Genomic DNA, 17,600 nt, shown 5'->3' with positions numbered 1-17,600 from the left:
AACCTGACAATAGTCATGCTTATATCAAGCTGTTCTCTCTTATTTGTAGCTGTTTATATAGTATTCTTTCCAGACACACTGTCCTGTACCGGCCTTTGACTGGAATCTTAGGCACTTCTTTGTGGCTGCTGTTTCCTACTTGGGACTCCACTCTAGTACTAGCCTCACCATTTTATACCTCCTTCCCCACTTTTCTCATTTAGACCTTGCTCCCAGATCCCTGTGGCTGGCTTTGCTAACAGTCAGCATTTGATCACATTGACTTGAGAAGGCCAGTTCTTCCCAGCAACCAGCCTGTAATCTCAGTTGAAGTTAGACAGCAGGCATTTCTATAAAAGGCTTCATTTGTCTCTAGGACCCCTGTGCACAGGGGGTCTCATTACATGTTGTGGTTGTCCAAAGACCCAGTATTTTCAAGAAATCCCACTGAGACATGTTGGCTGAGCAACTGCCAGAGCATCTGTGAAGTCCTGGTCACTCTTTTCATCTCCTAAAAATCTAATATTTTTTCTCAGGAAATGGTAAACATTATAGTTTACAATCTTGAACAATAAACCTTCTAGGGACTGTAATTGTGATAATAGTCCTTTGTGTGTGCTGTAACCATAGACATGGATCCTCTTATGAAACTCTTCTATTTTTTATCTAGACTAGATCACTAAGTTTTCTTTGTGTCGGATGCTCCCTTTTCCTTCTATCCTTCCCTCCCTCCTCTTTTTCTACCTTCAGATCTTTTCTAGATAGATATGTGTGCCAAATGCTGGGCATATGAAGTCGAATGAAGCCCAGTTTCCTGCCCCAGAGAACTGTACTAGGAGAGGGAGGCAGACATATAAATACATACAGAAAGGTGTTGAGGGAGCTGGGACGGAGCACAGGGTGGGCCTCAGTCCTGGCATGCGTAGAGCTCTCAGCACCAAAGGCCTGGCCGGGGAAGGATTCAGAGGAGGGCATGACACTCGAGACAAGGCTGGAAATGTGTGTCTGTATTGCCAGGAATGTGGGGAAGGAGGCTGAGGAAGCTCTGAACAAAGGCCGTGAGGTGGGGACGCACACAGTCCTTCTTCAGTGCTGCTGGGGAGGCTATGTGGGTGTGCAGGTCTGTACAATGGGTGCGGGAAGGAAGGGCCAATCCAGCCTGATCGTCAGGCTCTCAGAAGCCCCTTGAGAGACTCCCAGGAGGGCTGTGACATCAGGTGTGATTTACAAGGTCCTCTTGGGCAGGAGTTTGCCATACAGATTTAGAGGGATTTAAAACTGGATGCAAATAAATGAAGGCCTGAAGCAAGGCACTAGCTCTTGAGAAAGAAAAGAAGGAAGAGATATGCGACGGTGAGGGGCCAAGAGTAAAGCATTTAAGCCCAGAGAGAGAAGATCTGGAAGGAGGCTGGAAGGAGTAAGGGATGTAAGTGAGTAGCTGAGATTTTCACTCTCTGAATGGACTCGTGCGGGAGGACAAGCAGGCCTGGGAGGGGAGTAAAAATTGACCCTGCTCTTGAGACGGTGTGGCTGCTCCGCCCAGCAGGGGTCCACTTCTTTGCTCTCAGCTCTGCTCCCTGTCCTTCCCTCGCTCTGCTTGGCAACTTAGGGAACTGAACCTGCAATCTGCATTTCCCAGGCTCCCTTTCCATTGATTCTGCTGAGTTTGGGTCCCTGGCGGGCAGATGAGGGACCTAAGTGTGGGAGGGACCTGTATTCAGCCTCCCTCTCTGTGCTCCCGTTGGTGTCCCCGGCAGTAACACCAGTTCCTCCTCTGAGATGCCCTTGTGATCCCTGCTCCACAAAGAGCTGGAGTTGGGCAGCTCCATCCTTTGGGCTCTGCTACCAACACCTCTTCCTTTATTCCTCCAGCCCTAGGGAGGGTGGTGGCTTCTTATTGTTGCTGATCTCTGGGTTGCCTCACTGTCCCCTATTTTCCTTGCAACTCTTCCAACACATTTGCAACTAATTTCCAACATTAAATTCTTACTCATAAACTACCTGGGGTGAGGCCTGTTTTTCTGATTGTCCTAGATTGACATGGTGTACATAAGCTCTCTGGCTGGCATGTAATTAATATATGACCCCAAACAGTCTCCATTGGCCCTGTTCTCCAAAGGGCTTCTCTGTGCACCATGATTCTCCAGCCCTGAGAGTTGGGTTCCAGGGCTGTCTTGGAGGGCAGTCATTTTGTGCAGTGCTTCCTGAATGGCATGAGAAAAAGAGCTCTCTTGGCCCAGTCCTCTTCTTTTGGGATTTTCCAAAACTTTCCAGATATATCCAAGCTCAGGAAACATTTTAATGGCTGGAAATAATGCCTTGTGGGGTTGGGGGTTTTGAAACCAACAGAACCTCCTCTAAAAGAGGTGTGTTGAAATGTTCCAGGGTCTCTATAAATGCCTCCAGGCCCTGGCCCTCCAGATGAAAGAATGGCAAGCTCCCATCATTCCATGGGTTTTCATCGTAGAAGAAGTGTCAGCATTCTCTGAGTCCACTGAGAGCATGGAGCAGAAGAGCAGCTCCAAGGACCAGAATTCTCCCAGGAAGGAAAGGATGGTTAAGTGTTTAGCTGTGTATGTGGATTCTCCTTCAGATTCCACCTCAGAGTCTGTAAGGAAAATTCTCTTATCCGCTTCTCTGGCCAGTAATAATGGTTATAATGTTGATCTAAATCATAATCAGTCTTTTCAAGGCCACTGTTACTGACTTAATGAATTGGAGCATTATGAGGTCCTTGTGAGGATAGGCATTATCCAACTGCAGGATACATGATTGATTTTCTTCAAGCTGGCTGTGGATTTCACTTTGCTATACTGCCTACATTTCATAACAACTTTCAGAAGGGCTCTGTTGGGGATTATGGTTGTCTTAAAGCATTCATCAAAGAAAAGTAAAAGTTGACGAGCTATACTTGTGTATCTCCTCCGATCCTTCAGTAAGGGACCCAGAAGTAGAAAGTAATCATCACTTCTAGACTGTGGGGGGTGGGGAGAAACCCCTGAGATTGCTGAAAGACTCTTACATACTCCATCATTACAAGGAACAGCTGAAATTCTACCCTTTAGAAAATGACTCTGAATCTAATCCCCTGTTGATTTATTTGGGCTGTGTGTGTCGAGGAGGTTCCCAAATTTTTTAATACAATAACCACTAACTAGGGTAGTCATGTGGTTATTTGATGATGCACAGAACTTTGTAGACCTTGGGGTCAGGTGTATGTTTTATATTAGAATAGGATTTTAATGAAAAGGAAGCAGGAGTGTGCACCAATATGAATATAGTTTCTGGTGCCTCTGAAATGTCCAGCATTGTATGGCATTGTTACTTCTTCCTTCTAACCAAGTTTCCTGCATCAGCCTACAGGGGAGCTGATGGAATGAATTATAGTCCCAGAAACAATATAGGAGGACTTTCTCATCTGAATGCATCAAAAGCTAAGATTTTTTTTTAATTCTCAGAGGTTAAAATTAATTCATGGATTCTGAAATAAAACTAATGGACCTAAGCCCACTGTCTTCACCTCTAGATACCTAGAAAAAAGATTCTCGATTGTGAAAAAGATATTTTAGAATTAAGTTCTAACTTTGTCTCTAATTAGATATGTGATCTTGGGCAGATGACTGAGTCATGAGTTCCTCTTCTATAAAATAAAAGAAGCAGCAATGTCATTCTATACCTCATTTACTATTTTGTACCATGGGAACGTTCTTTGTTATTTATGGTAGGGCTTGCCACATCGTTTGTTTGTGTTAAACTGTAGAATACAACCGTAGTACTCTGCTGCATTGTTTATTTGGCTGATGACTTCCTCTTGTAATGTTTCTTTGCCGGTAGTCAGAGGAATACACCTTCCAGTCCACATGCAGAGCTTGTTAAAAATTCAGATTTCTGGGCTACCCCAGACTAAATCAGCAGTGCTGAGGGTGGGCCTAGAAATCTGCATTTTACACATTCCCCAGGTGACTCTTACATACACTAAGTCTGAGATCCACTGCCAACTGACAGCACATAGTGCACTCTGTGATGTGAATTGCTTTAGCTCTCCTTATTCTTTGCATCCAGTCTGTAGAGTCTGAGCCCCGGGCATGCTACCAATCGGATGGTTTGGTCACTCCTTTTCATCCTCTAGGACTGTTTCTTTACTTATAAAATGTGGGGGATTGCATATTAATCTCTACAGAATCCTTGCATCTAACAGCCTGTGAATATAGTTCTCTAGTGACCTGTAAAAGTTACTGAACCTACCTTAGCAAATTCTATTTCTTGGCTGCCTACTATGTGCTGGGCATGGTCCCACTTTTACATATGTTTTATTTATTCTTACAGTAAGCTGTGACATCAATACGATCATTATTCACACTTGACACTTAAGAAACTAAGGCTTAGAAAAGTGAAGTAACCTGTCCAACTCTACTTAGTTAATAAATGGAGCTGCAGTGGAGTGGAATTAAAGTGGGGTCATAAGCACAGAAAGAATGGCCGGGCTGCTGTGCCCCCAAAATTTCTAAAGGCCTGAGGCTTGTCCAGTGTATTCCTCGTTCACCCTGTGTTCCACTCTCCCAGGAAAGAAGACTGGTTTTGGTTTCCTTAGATGTTTACTTGGCCTCTTGCTTAAGCATTTGTCTTTCCTTCTCAGTAACAGTGAAAGGACAGAAGAAAAAAAAAAAAAAGAAAGCCCAGGGCTGGAAACATTTTGCTTCCTACAAAAAGAATAGTTTGCAGCCAGCTCTGTGGTCGAAAGTATTTTTCCTGTGGTCTAGGAATGGGTTGGATCCCATCTCTTCTTGGCCAGTGTCTCAGAACTTACTTAGCCTACGGCTTCCCATCAAGTCAGCACACAGTACACTGTGTTTTCTAAACGAGTCTCTAGTGATGTTATATGTGTGCACAAGTGGATGAATAGGTCTGTTTGGTCGTATAAGAATGTGTACGTGTACCTCTGGCCTTCCTGGGGCAGAGAGAACCTGGGAGTGGTTTTCCACATGCTGTACATATCAACATGGCTTTTAAGTTTTCATCACTCACATGACAACCAAACAAATTCAGATGCTGCCAAAACGAGAGGAGAGTGATATGTGAGCCTTAGGTGGGTTTGCTAGTAATCAGAAAGCCCAGGGAATCTGAGATTTTGCCCTGTCACATTTCGGTCCATTGTCAAATGTTCAAAACCAAGACATGGAGTTGATTTTTAATAGATAGCAGGGTTGTCTGATGGTAATGCAGAAAGGGGGAATTCTGAGGGCAGCCTCCAGCCTGGCCACTTGCACAGTTCAGGACACTGACCTTTGCCCAGCCTTGGTAAGTTCTTCTCAAGGACTACATTTTCCTGTTGAAAAATATAAATTTGTTTAAAGAAACAGAAACAAAAACAGCTGTGTGCTTCAAATGATAAAAACTCTTCTAAGGAGAGATGAATTTTGAGCATTCAGACAGAATTCATAGATTTCCAGAAGTATTATATGCTAGGTACCTTTTCAGTACTCATAATGTAGTATTTACCCATAACTTACATATTTCCAATGTGTGGTAGAGCCTAGAACTTTCCAGCTTTAACTTCCTTTGCTCATGCTGTATTACCTGCCTGGAATACCCTTCACTTGAAGAAATCTGCTTTTCCTTTGTGGCTTGGCCTTGATGATATCATGTTTTAAATATTCTTCTCAACCACTAAGAAAAAGTGGCTTTCTGGGTTCCCATTGCATGTGGTTGTAAGTGCACTTACCTGCTGCTGCTTCCCTGCCATAGTAGGTGTTCAGCTAAATTAGGAGGCAGGGCTGACTCCCTCCTGAAGTCCCAGCACAGTGCACAACAGCTGATGTCTAATGTGTTTTCTTGACTTAATGAAATAAACATCTCTAAGGGTGACAAGCTACTATTTGTAACTTCAGAATTCTCTTGTTAAATACTCTGTGTAGCTTTCCATTTGGGGACGTTTTTAGAACTCGAAGCAATATAAGGAGACAAGTTGTAGTCCCTGAATTTGGGGGCACCATTTGAAGAAAGTAAATCCCAGGGGTAAAAGGAGTTATAATCCTTGTTTGCACATTTTAGGGAGAAAGATGTTAGGGAAGATTTGAAAATCTATTAGAGCAGCAGTTAAACCGTCCAGACTGCTTCATTTTAGAGGGGCAGGGATGGAGACATAGGTAGACTCCATGCCCCATGCCCAGATTCAGCATTGGTATCATTGGTCCAGGGCTGCACCTGGCCGGGGATACAGAAGCTGGCCCATCCAAGTCAGGCGTGGGAAAGAATGGCCACAAAGAGATGAGGGATCAGCAGTAGGGAAAAGCTGGCATTTGCTCATTTCGTCACACAAGGCAGTGGAGCTATTCTCACGGTAGGGCTTAGGGTGGGGTTGGGGTAATGGTGATGATTTTAGTAAACCAGTTTTCCGATGTCAGGAATGTTTCTGTTTTTACCCCTTAACAATGAGACAACAACCCAAACAACAGATCGCTCGGCACATCGAAACACCAAGGCTAAATGAACTGGTGGAACCTTGTGGCTTTGGCTCTGGCCTCACAGGCGTATCCATGCATTAGGGCCGTGGGTTGGCAGGAGACAGAGTGCCTGTGTGGGTCCTTGGGGAGCTCTCTGGCTCTGTGGCTTTCTTTGATATGAAATTGAACTTTGACAAATTTTTCCTCTCAAATCTCTGTTTATGAGGTCCAGAGGTAAGCAGAGGCCCTCATTATGGAGCCCAAAGCCAACAGTGAAGTAGAACTACAGGATGTCTTCCCACAATTCACTCTGCTTGCAGGCTGAAGAGCTGGCCACATGGCTTACGACTGAGGGGCAAGTGAGGGAAAGAGACCCCTGATTTCTCTTCCCAGCTTCACATGGCTCTAAATCTGCAGACCTGTGTAAATCTCTTAAATTTTCCCTCTTTCAAAAGGAAAAGCTCTCTTAGTTGTCAAAGGATCAGTAGGATCACAAATTCACTGGTTTCCAAGGCAGTCATGCTTAACAACAGCCAACATTTATCAAGTGCTTAGCCATTTACCATTATACATGTAATAATCTATTTAATCATCACACCTTGGTAAGTAGGTACCATTGTCCCCATTTACAGATGAGGGAAATAAGACACAAAATGGTTAAGAAGTTGTTAGTCATTTTTAATTATTACTCGTTAAGTTAAAGTACAACTCCACAGATCCATCTTAAGACTGACTGGCTTTCTTGAATCCCTTCCTCCTCAGTCTATCTCTCTGGGCCACATATAATAAAATTATTGGCATTAGTAACCTTAACATTCTTAATTGCTGACTCACCTAAAATTGTAACTAGATATTGATCATTTGCAAGTTATATAATTTTTATCCTGGGAAACCTAGATTTAGGACTTTTCCAAAGTTATCAACAGATATGTAAAAAGTTATCAATTTGGTGAACAAGTAGGATCACCTATCCTACTGAACTAGCGGGAAAAAATATAGCATTGGACTGAGAAGAGTTTAAGGAATTGGAGGTGGGGATTCTGTTCAACAACCAAGGGGCTGAAAATGAGGCTGGGTGCCCTGGTTTACAGGTAAGTGGTAGCTCTGCAGCCTCTTTCCCACCCATTTCTGTAGGAAAGAGCCTTTGTGCTCTCTGTAGCTGCCCCAGAAGTGTCGCTGACATTAACAGCTGCCCTTTTTGTGATCAGCACGTGGCAGGAGCTATACAAACATTGTCTTTACAGTATACTGTGAGGGGGGTTTATACAGTAACAAATAAAATGGTTATTAGTACCCTGATTTTACAGATGGGGAAATAGACTCAGAGAGGTTAAAACATGTTCTGAAGTTAAAACAACTAGTAAATGGTAGAAAAGGGAGTTGAACTCAGGTCTGTCTTATTCTAAAATGACTTTCAGCCACTAGGTTGTCTTGCTTCATAAAGGGTGTGGTAGACGTCTGGTATTTTAGCTTGCCCTTGATCTCTTACCCCCTTTTTTAATACCTGCACCCTGACTTTCTTATAAGGAAACACCCCTCTTCAATTTTAAGCCTGTGTTATCTAGATAGGGCTGATTGTACCCACTGGCTAGTCTGACCTATGGAAGGATCACATCCCCTTGCTGCCCTTTCTGTGACCCTTAGAGATGGGTTTGCAGTAGTCATTTCACCTAAGCTAAGGCAATGAGAGTGAACCTAGGACTTGGCTGGAATAATCAGAGTTGCTAAATTGGTGGAATGTAAACCTGGAAGTCCTGGTGGTCATCTTTGCCAGCAAACAAAGGGAACCCACTTGAGAATGGCAATGAAGTCAACCCAGAGGGAAACAAAATGAAGAGACTGAGAGAGACTGTTTCATGGGGGAGAAAGGGAAGTTCTCAGGTCATCATTTGAGGCCCTGGATCCAACTGTGCCTGAGGTCAGTAACCCCTGAACATTCTAGTTATGTGAGCCAATAAATTTTCTTTCTTGTTTCATCTCAATTGCATTTCTGTGACTTGCAACAGAAAGAACACTGAACAATACATTATGATGCTCATAGTAATGTACAAATGTGAGGCCAGAAAATTCTAATAATGAGAACCTTTATTATTAAATAGGTGTTTTTATCCTCGCATTATGTATAGAACAGTTCTGATTATTTAGGTCCACCTTCCTTGTTTCTAGATGATTCCATTCCTTTGCTTCTCCTCTTTCTCCTTTTACATTTCCTCTTTCTCTCCTGGTTTTCTCTTGGCCTTTTCATTATTCACCTCCACTGCTGTAGAGGGAAAAAAGCATTGAACATACATCCAACAGCTTTTCTGGCTTAGAAGACTCTTTGGGAAGGTTCAGATAAGGAGTAAGTTAAAAATAATGACTTAAACGCAATTAAAAAGTCATTTGGGGGTTTTAGCTAGCCATGGCGTCTTTGTCACACATTACACTTTATGAAAATCCTTGATGTCATTTCTCCCACGATAAAAATACAGCCTTCTCTGGTTTAGTCTCACTTAATCATTAATGATGGGCTGTAAAATATTCTTTCCAGTTCATAATTGGCATCAAGTAAGTAACTGAGATGAAATTAGTAATAATTTTAGAAATGTGGTCATTTAGCAAGCTTGATCATCTACTGGGTGCTGGACTAGGTCCTGGAAAAAGCAGGGATGAGTAAAACATTATTTTCAAGCTGGTTCGGCAAGCCTAGGTACCACTGACCTTAATATAATGTGATGGCAGGAGGATAGTGAAAAACATTTCATAACTGGTCCTGCCTAGCAAGCGACCAGGCAGAACAGATGCCAGGCTTTGGGAGAAGTGGGTTCTGGAGCACCCTGTCCACTGTGCCAGGCAGGAATCCCTCCGTTGCTGGATCATGTAGGAAGGTCTAGGGCTGGTGAAGCACAGAGACCTTTGGGGGATTTAGGAACAGCAGCTATTTGGCAAAACGTGGCAGTATTTCAGTATTTTAACAACTGGAGTGTGCTGAGTAAGCCAGGGAGTCGTTCTGTAATCAAGGCCTCTTAAAGTGGAGGGAAGAGGGGAACAACTGGTCCTCCTGGGGCTAAGAGGGGATGAAGAGTAGCTTCCCTGAGGAGGTGGCTTTTCAGCTGTGCTCTAATGAAGTTCATTGAGGGGAGAGAGAACAGCCCCACTAAAGGTGTGTCTGACGTGTTTGATCGGCAGTCAGATTTGGGAGTGATCAGGAGGGAGAGAGGGGAGGGAAGATGGGAGCAATGAGTTGGCCAGATTGAGAAGGACCTGCTAAAGAGTTTCAAAAGTAGATGCTAGGGAGCCAAGAATGGCTTTCAAGACGTCAAAAGTGTGTTAGTCCATGGTGAGGAGTTTGGCTTATACGTAAGGGTCTTGCTTATTTGATGAAGAGAGAAAATTCACTTTAAGATTGTATAGTTATATGAGCCATATACTCTACAAGGATACCTTTTTATAGATGGATCTGCTTAATCTAAGAAAGCTGGAAGTACAGGCATTTAAGCTGCAGAAGCCTTGGACTGCTGCTCACCCCACGGCAAGGGGCTGGGAAGCAAGTGTTTTTCAGCATGTGTCATCTGGATTCCCGAGGCCCTCTGGGTTACTTCAAAGCTGGCCCTTTAGCTTCTTATGGGCAGGGACCTCACTGTATTCATCTTTGTTTTCCCTAATGTCTAGCTCAGCACCTGAGATGTAGAAGGTACTCAGTAAATATTTGTTGAATCAGTTTAACATTAAATAAGTCATTCAGTTCTAAGCAACCATTGCTTATACTTATTGTAAATATGGTTTTATATAATTGCAAAGTGTGTCTGCCCTTTTTAGGTCCTGTATTTTCATTCTGGCATGATCTGCTTTCAGTGGCATTCAGCTAGAGCCTGCCTGCTCAACAGGAAATTTCTGGCAACAACGAATTACATATCCTGGCTAGATTGCTGACTGTGACAGAGTATTCACTCTCTCTTTAACTTGACTTTCCCTTGATATTCCCTTCCAATATAAGGGAGAGGAAGTTTTTGTTTATTACTCTGAAATGGAAAACATAAAAGTAATGCATACTTGTGGGGGAAAAAATAGAGCAATATAGAATAATACAGAGTAGGTATGAAAATCCTCCGGAGGTATATAATCTTCTAGACTTTTTCTATGCATATATAGAAAATATGTTTGTGCTCACAATATATAGTATTCTGTAACCTTTTTAAAGTATCCATATATCATGGATAATCTTTCCATATAAATATAGTTATTAATCTTTTCCCATAGCAGCATATTGTTCCATGGTATGCGTATATGGAAATGTAGGCAAGAGGATGAGAACATTAAAGTGAATGAAGCATTCTTTTCTTTAAACTCCAAAAAACACTATGTATTTTTGTTTTTAATTATTTGAAAAAAAAACAAACAATTTTGATCCAAGCTAGAGAATAGGAATCAATAGCTTCACTTCAGAAATAGCTTACTTAGTCTATGAATACTGAAGTCATGCTTTGCTTCATCATTAACCTTGCCTAACCCCTTCTACCAAGGAACCAAAGAGCCTAGTAAACATTGTACAGATACTTCATACAAGCTGTTCTGTACTGGTCTCAACTGAGTGGATCTTTAAATATAGTTGTTGTTTTTAAATGTCTTTTAATAGAGCATGCCTTAATTGGTCCTCTCTCTTGATCCTGATATTTTAAAGGGTAAGATGGCTCAGAAAACTGCGCCAGGTCACCAAATAAATGCAAGCTCAGAACAATGAGATTCCTGTAGGCCAATCCTCCAACCTATCTCCAAGATCACACTCCCTCATCTTGTGACTTCTGAGCCTCTGAGATTCACAGCTGTGCCGAGGAGGAGGGCTGAGATCTCACTACTCCTGTGTTGTGGAACCTGGCTTTTGTTCTCATTTTTTGCGTCCATTCCCTTTTTTCTTGACTTTCTTCTTCTTTGTTATCTCAGCCCTTTTAGAGTCCTGGCTGGCTCCCCAGGGATGAATTTGCCATATATACAGGAATCCTCAGTGTCATTATGGAGTTATCCCTAAATCGTTCTCCCTTGTTGCTATTAGAACTCTGAGCACTAAGAAAGCTCTTCAATGTGTGGGCTCTTGTCTTTGAGATAAAAGCTTTTGTCCCATAGTAATTAGGCAGAGCTCTAGTTTACTTCTAAAACATGATTAACTCCTTGGAAAGGAGTTGGAGGAACGAGAGTTGTTATTTAAGATGGGTACCCTGGGGGAACAAAGGAGAGGCTTTCACATTGTTGTGCCCACTAATTGGACCAAGGGGAGGTTGCTGTGTGCCATTCCAGAAGGCAGTTCCCTGCCTGGTGGGAGGACAGAGCAGAAGGGTGACAGATTGAAGCTGACATTGGAACGCGTGGGACCAGAGTTTAGGACATTTTAAGGCCAGATCTTCTAGACTTGCCCCCAATCCCACCTCCAAAAGGCCCCAGGGGAGAGGAGAGAGTTTAAACCCCCGCACTCCACAGTTCCTGACATAAAAAGCTTCCCTCACCCAGAATCCTTGGGAATGGGCTGGTTTGCTTTATTCCTCATAACTCTCTATATTGCTTGAATTGTTTAGAGTGAACATGTGTTCTTTATATAATCAGAAAAACAAAATTATATTCATAGTGTGGGGAGGGAAAAAGAAAGAGGAAGCCGATTGGTTGTGGGACTGGCATATAGTCCCATAGTGCAGCCAAGTCAGCGTTAGGAATAAAAAGTGCTTGTGGGATTATGATACTTTAAAGATTCTGAGCAGGGCTAATCACTAGCATGGTGACAAAGAAGAGAGACTTTCATACCCCCACCTCCTTCCTTTGGGGGCTCAGTGCCAGGCCGTGCTAGACCCCACAAAGGGCCCTATCCACACTTCGCAGCCCAGGGAACATCTTTATATTGGACAACTTTCCGACCCCTTTGACAGTCCATATTCATCTGTATTCTCAGCTTCAAGGTCCTGCATTTCAGGCAAGATTATCTACTGACTCATTCTGGAGAAATGCTGTGCCTGAGGGCACGTATATGTGGTAACCAGGGAGACCGCCTGACGACAAAGACTTAGTCCAAATATATGATAAGAATTTCAGGCTCTAACAAGTTAGTGAGAAAGGGGAGATTTTGACTAGGGATCTGCAGGCACCCCTCAAATCATACCCTATAAGTGACTGCCTGGTGGGCTCACTCGTTCTTGAACTTCTAAAAATAAAAGTTCTAGGCATGGTCAGCCAGACATTCCCCTCTATTGATCTGTAGATTTGCTTGACCTTTACCTCAGTTTCCTCATTGGTTAAATGGGGATAGTAACACTATTTACCTCATAAAGTTGATGTGAAGATTATATGTCTTAGGATAGTGCTGGGCAAATAGCAAGAGCTTAATTAATGAATGTTAACTCTTATCACTATTATTATTCCAAGTCCACCTGATGTTTTTACACTCCTTACAAATCCAATCTGGTTGCTATCAAGCTCTTCTAACCAAGTTCTTTCTAAAGTCTCTACAGATCCCCGTTTCTTGAACTGTTTCTGTCTATGAGTCTGTTTCTATGAGTTAAAGATCCCTTAATTCCCTAACAATACTCGAAAAATGAGTCACCCTGTATTTATATATAGTGTAAGCTTTAGACACAGTCACATTAAAAATACAATAGACTAAACTGACAGGTCCCCAGTTATGCCCTGACAACACTAGGGTTATTCTATAAAGTTCCAGCTTCCCTCCATCTTACTGAGCTTGCTGCAAAGACTAGTTCAAACTAGATTTAGCTGAAGCCCTGCAGGAGAGGATCGGAAGGGAGCTCTTTTGTCTCTCTGTTACACCCTTAAACTCATCCGAAATCCTGTCTTGTGTTTCCTTCTTGTCCTTTGCCCTTTTTTTCACTGGAGGAGGGCTTTAGGGAAATAGTAAGAATGTTGTGGTAACAGAGGGAATTAATTTGACTATGCTCTGAAGAAAGAGTGTGTTGATTTCCCACTCGTAATAGTTTCCCCACCCATCAGAGCAGGGCCAGGGATGTGGTGCATTACACAAACCAGTCCCACTTGACCAGCTGTTTTTGGAGAGTCAAGCCCAGAGTTCAGCCTCTTTACATAGAAACATGTTGCCTTCCTTGAATCAATTCCTGTGAGAGTAAAGAAAATCCCGTGTGGCCCAGGCATGATGTAACAGGGATGTGGGCTTCCGAATTCAAGACACACCCTCTGAGTTCTTGGCATCTTTTACCATAATAATCACAGAACCACAGCCTTCCTTCTGTGACCCTTGCAGGCCAACGCTGCCTTGCCTTGGCCTTATTTCCAAACAGGCCTGAACAAGTGGCCCAGCTCTGCTTCCTATGGGTCTGTGGATGGTGCTGGGATAGCAGGCTAGCCTTACTGGATGTTCAGAGAGCTTAGCATTTACGACTGGACAGAACTCCCATTCATCTTGTTTTTCTGGTCATTCTAGACTCCTGATTTAGGATGGAGAGAGGGAGTAGGTCTTTGTCACTTTAAATCGCCTATAACAGTGTTTGATTCAAATGACAGTGAAACCAGCACTGACTTATTCATACTTATTTGAAAGCTAAAATCAGTGATACTTACATTAACTTTTGATTTTAAAAAGAGTTCAAAATAAAGTTTAAATGTGATATTTGATGGCCATGAATTTACTAGTGATATAGCCAGTCCTTTCTTCCTTTGGTGGCACCCAATGGTATACCGTTGACAAGTGATAACTAACAATTTCAGTAATGGTTAGAAATCTCATTTGAAACCCAAATGTACAGTGCTACAGCCTGTGTGTGAAATTGTACATTAGCCTTACACACAAAGATACTCTCACATGGCAACAAACAAAGGCAAATAGATCATTGAAGTAACTCGCTAGCCTTCAGGGCAGGGGAAGTTACTAACTTTAGTGTATTTTTTGCCTGCTTCCCCACCATAGTGGAAAGAAAGAAACTGATATTTCTTAGGTTCTTATGATTTGTAACATTTTTCATTAGTTTCATTCATCTCACTAATCTTCACAATAAGCCCATGAGGTTGGTATTATTGTACTCATTTTAGAGATGAGGAAAGTGAGGCTTAGGAAGGTTAGAATGCCCATAATCATACAGCCAAGATTTGAAGCTGTGATTGACTAAATTCAAAGCTTCTTACATTTTGTAATAAGAATGATCATACATGAGAATGATTTGAGGTTAATTAAAAATTATGTTAAGCACCTTGAGAGGTGCTTTTTGATGTATATAGCACTCGTGTTTGGTGTGTGTGTGTGTATATGTGTGTGTAACTGACCCTCAAAGCTGGTATTGTAATAATGTCAACAAAAATCAATACCTGATTAGAGATAGTAGAATTAAAGCTCACAAAGAGGTCCTCCTCTTTACTGCGGAACGTTGACCACTTATGTTTATCTCTGCTCTTTCTCATCTGAAATTATTTCAGTTTAATAATAATAAAAAAATACTAACCAAAAAGGACAAAGAGATTTGGAATCTCTTTTTTTTTCATTTTTATTTTGATATCATTAATCTACAATTACTTGAAGAACATTATGTTTACTAGGCTCCCCCCTTCACCAAGTCCCCCCCACATACCCCTTCACAATCACTGTCCATCAGCGTAGTAAGATGCTGTAAAATCACTACTTGTCTTCTCTGTGTTGCACAGCCCTCCCCGTGCCCCCCCACACTATACATGCTAATCGTAATGCCCCCTTTCTTTTTCCCTGCCCTTGTCCCTCCATTCCCACCCATCCTCCCCAGTCCCTTTCCCTTTGGTAACTATTAGTCCATTCTTAGGTTCTGTGATTCTGCTGCTGTTTTGTTTTCCTTTGTTCTTATACTCCACATATGAGTGAAATCATTTGGTACTTGTCTTTCTCCGCCTGGCTTATTTCACTGAGCATAATACCCTCTAGCTCCATCCATGTTGTTGCAAATGGTAGGATCTGTTTTTTTCTCTTGGCTGAGTAATATTCCATTGTATATATGTACCACATCCTCTTTATCCATTCATCTACTGATGGACATTTAGGTTGCTTCCATATCTTGGCTATTTTAAATAGTGCAGGGATAAACATAGTGGTGCATCTGTCCTTTTCAAAGTGGAGTGCTGCATTCTTAGGGTAAATTCCTAGAAGTGGAATTCCTGGGTCAAGTGGTATTTCTATTTTGAGCATTTTGAGGAACCTCCATACTGCTTTCCACAATGGTTGAACTAATTTACATTCCCACCAGCAGTGTAGGAGGGTTCCCCTTTCTCCACAACCTCGCCAACATTTGTTGTTGTTTGTCTTTTTGATGATGGCGATCCTTACTGGTGTGAGGTGATATCTCATTGTGGTTTTAATTTGCATTTCTCTGATGACAAGCAATGTGGAACATCTTTTCATGTGTCTGTTGGCCATCTGAATTTCTTCTTTGGAGAACTGTCTGTTCAGCTCCTCTGCCCATTTTTTAATTGGATTATTTGCTTTTTGTTTGTTGAGGTGTATGAGCTCTTTATATATTTTGGATGTCAACCCTTTATCGGATCTGTCATTTATGAATATATTCTCCCATACTGTAGGATACCTTTTTGTTCTATTGATGGTGTCCTTTGCTGTACAGAAGCTTTTCAGCTTGATATAGTCCCACTTATTGATTTTTGCTTTTGTTTCCCTTGCCCGGGGAGATATGTTCATGAAGAAGTCACTCATGTTTATGTCCGTGAGATTTTTGCCTATGTTTTTTCTAAGAGTTTTATGGTTTCATGACTTAGGTTCAAGTCCTTGATCCATTTCGAATTTACTTTTGTGTATGGGGTTAGACAGTGATCCAGTTTCATTCTCTTACATGTAGCTGTCCAGTTTTGCCAGCACCGTGTGTTGAAGAGGCTGTCATTTCCCCATTGTATGTCCATGGCTCCTTTATCGTATATTAATTGGCCATATATATTTGGGTTAATGTTTGGAGTCTCTATTCTGTTCCACTGGTCTGTGGGTCTGTTCTTGTGCCAGTACCAAATTGTCTTGATTACTGTGGCTTTGTAGTAGAGCTTGAAGTTGGAGAGCGAGTTCCCCCCCACTTTATTCTTCCTTCTCAGGATTGCTTTGGCTATTCGGGGTCTTTGGTGGTTCCATATGAATTTTGAACTATTTGTTCCAGTTCTTTGAAGAATGCTGTTGGTAATTTGATAGGGATTGCATCAAATCTGTATATTGTTTTGGGCAGGATGGCCATTTTGACGATATTAATTCTTCCTAGCCAGGAGCATGGGATGAGTTTCCATTTGTTAGTGTCCTCTTTAATTTCTCTTAAGAGTCTCTTATAGTTTTCAGGGTATAGGTCTTTCACTTCCTTGGTTAGGTTTATTCCTAGGTATTTTATTCTTTTTGATGCTATTGTGAATGGAATTGTTTTCCTGATTTCTCTTTCTATCAGTTCATTGTTAGTGTATAGGAAAGCCACAGATTTCTGTGTGCTAATTTTTTATCCTGCAACTTTGCTGAATTCCGATATTAGTTCTAGTAGTTTTGGAGTGGACTCTTTAGGGTTTTTTATGTACAATATCATGTCATCTGCAAATAGTGACAGTTTGACTTCTTCTTTACCAATCTGGATTCCTTGTATTTCTTTGTTTTGTCTAATTGCCGTGGCTAGGACCTCCAGTACTATGTTGAATAACAGTGGGGAGAGTGGGCATCCCTGTCTTGTTCCCGATCTCAGAGGAAAAGCTTTCAGCCTCTCACTGTTCAGTATGATGTTAGCTGTGGGTTTATCATATATGGCCTTTATTATGTTGAGGTACTTGCCCTCTATGCCCATTTTGTTGAGAGTTTTTATCATGAATGGATGTTAAATTCTGTCGAATGCTTTTTCAGCATCTATGGAGATGATCATGTGGTTTTTGTCCTTTTTGTTGATGTGGTGGATGATGTTGATGGATTTTCGAATGTTGTACCATCCTTGCATCCCTGGGATGAATCCCACTTGGTCATGGTGTATGATCCTTTTGATGTATTTTTGAATTCAGTTTGCTAATATTTTGTTGAGTATTTTTGCATTTACGTTTATCAGGGATATTGGTCTGTAGTTTTCTTTTTTGGTGGGGTCTTTGCCTGGTTTTGGTATTAGGGTGATGTTGGCTGCATACAATGATTTTGGGAGTATTCCCTCCTCTTCTATTTTTTGGAAAGCTTTAAGGAGAATGGGTATTATGTCTTCTCTGTATGTCTGATAA

The 17,600-nt window shown here is 41.8% G+C and overlaps 1 protein-coding gene across 4 annotated transcripts in view; it reads left to right on the top strand.

Annotated features, from left to right (window-relative positions):
- The window catches only part of RAD51B (RAD51 paralog B), a 589,871-nt gene that overhangs the window by 531,111 nt on the left and 41,160 nt on the right, over nt 1–17,600 (top strand). For 2 of the 4 annotated variants that reach the window (XR_008992458.1, XR_008992457.1), the window contains exon 10: nt 8,197–8,340. The exons of the other annotated variants lie outside the window; for them this stretch is intronic. The gene's annotated coding sequence lies outside the window, so the exon portion shown is untranslated. The remainder of the gene's footprint in view (nt 1–8,196; nt 8,341–17,600) is intronic. 4 annotated transcript variants of the gene reach the window in all.

Source organism: Manis pentadactyla, chromosome 11 (genome assembly GCF_030020395.1).
Source record: "Manis pentadactyla isolate mManPen7 chromosome 11, mManPen7.hap1, whole genome shotgun sequence".
Lineage (NCBI taxonomy): Eukaryota > Metazoa > Chordata > Mammalia > Pholidota > Manidae > Manis > Manis pentadactyla.
This window is presented reverse-complemented; position numbering and strand designations above follow the sequence as displayed.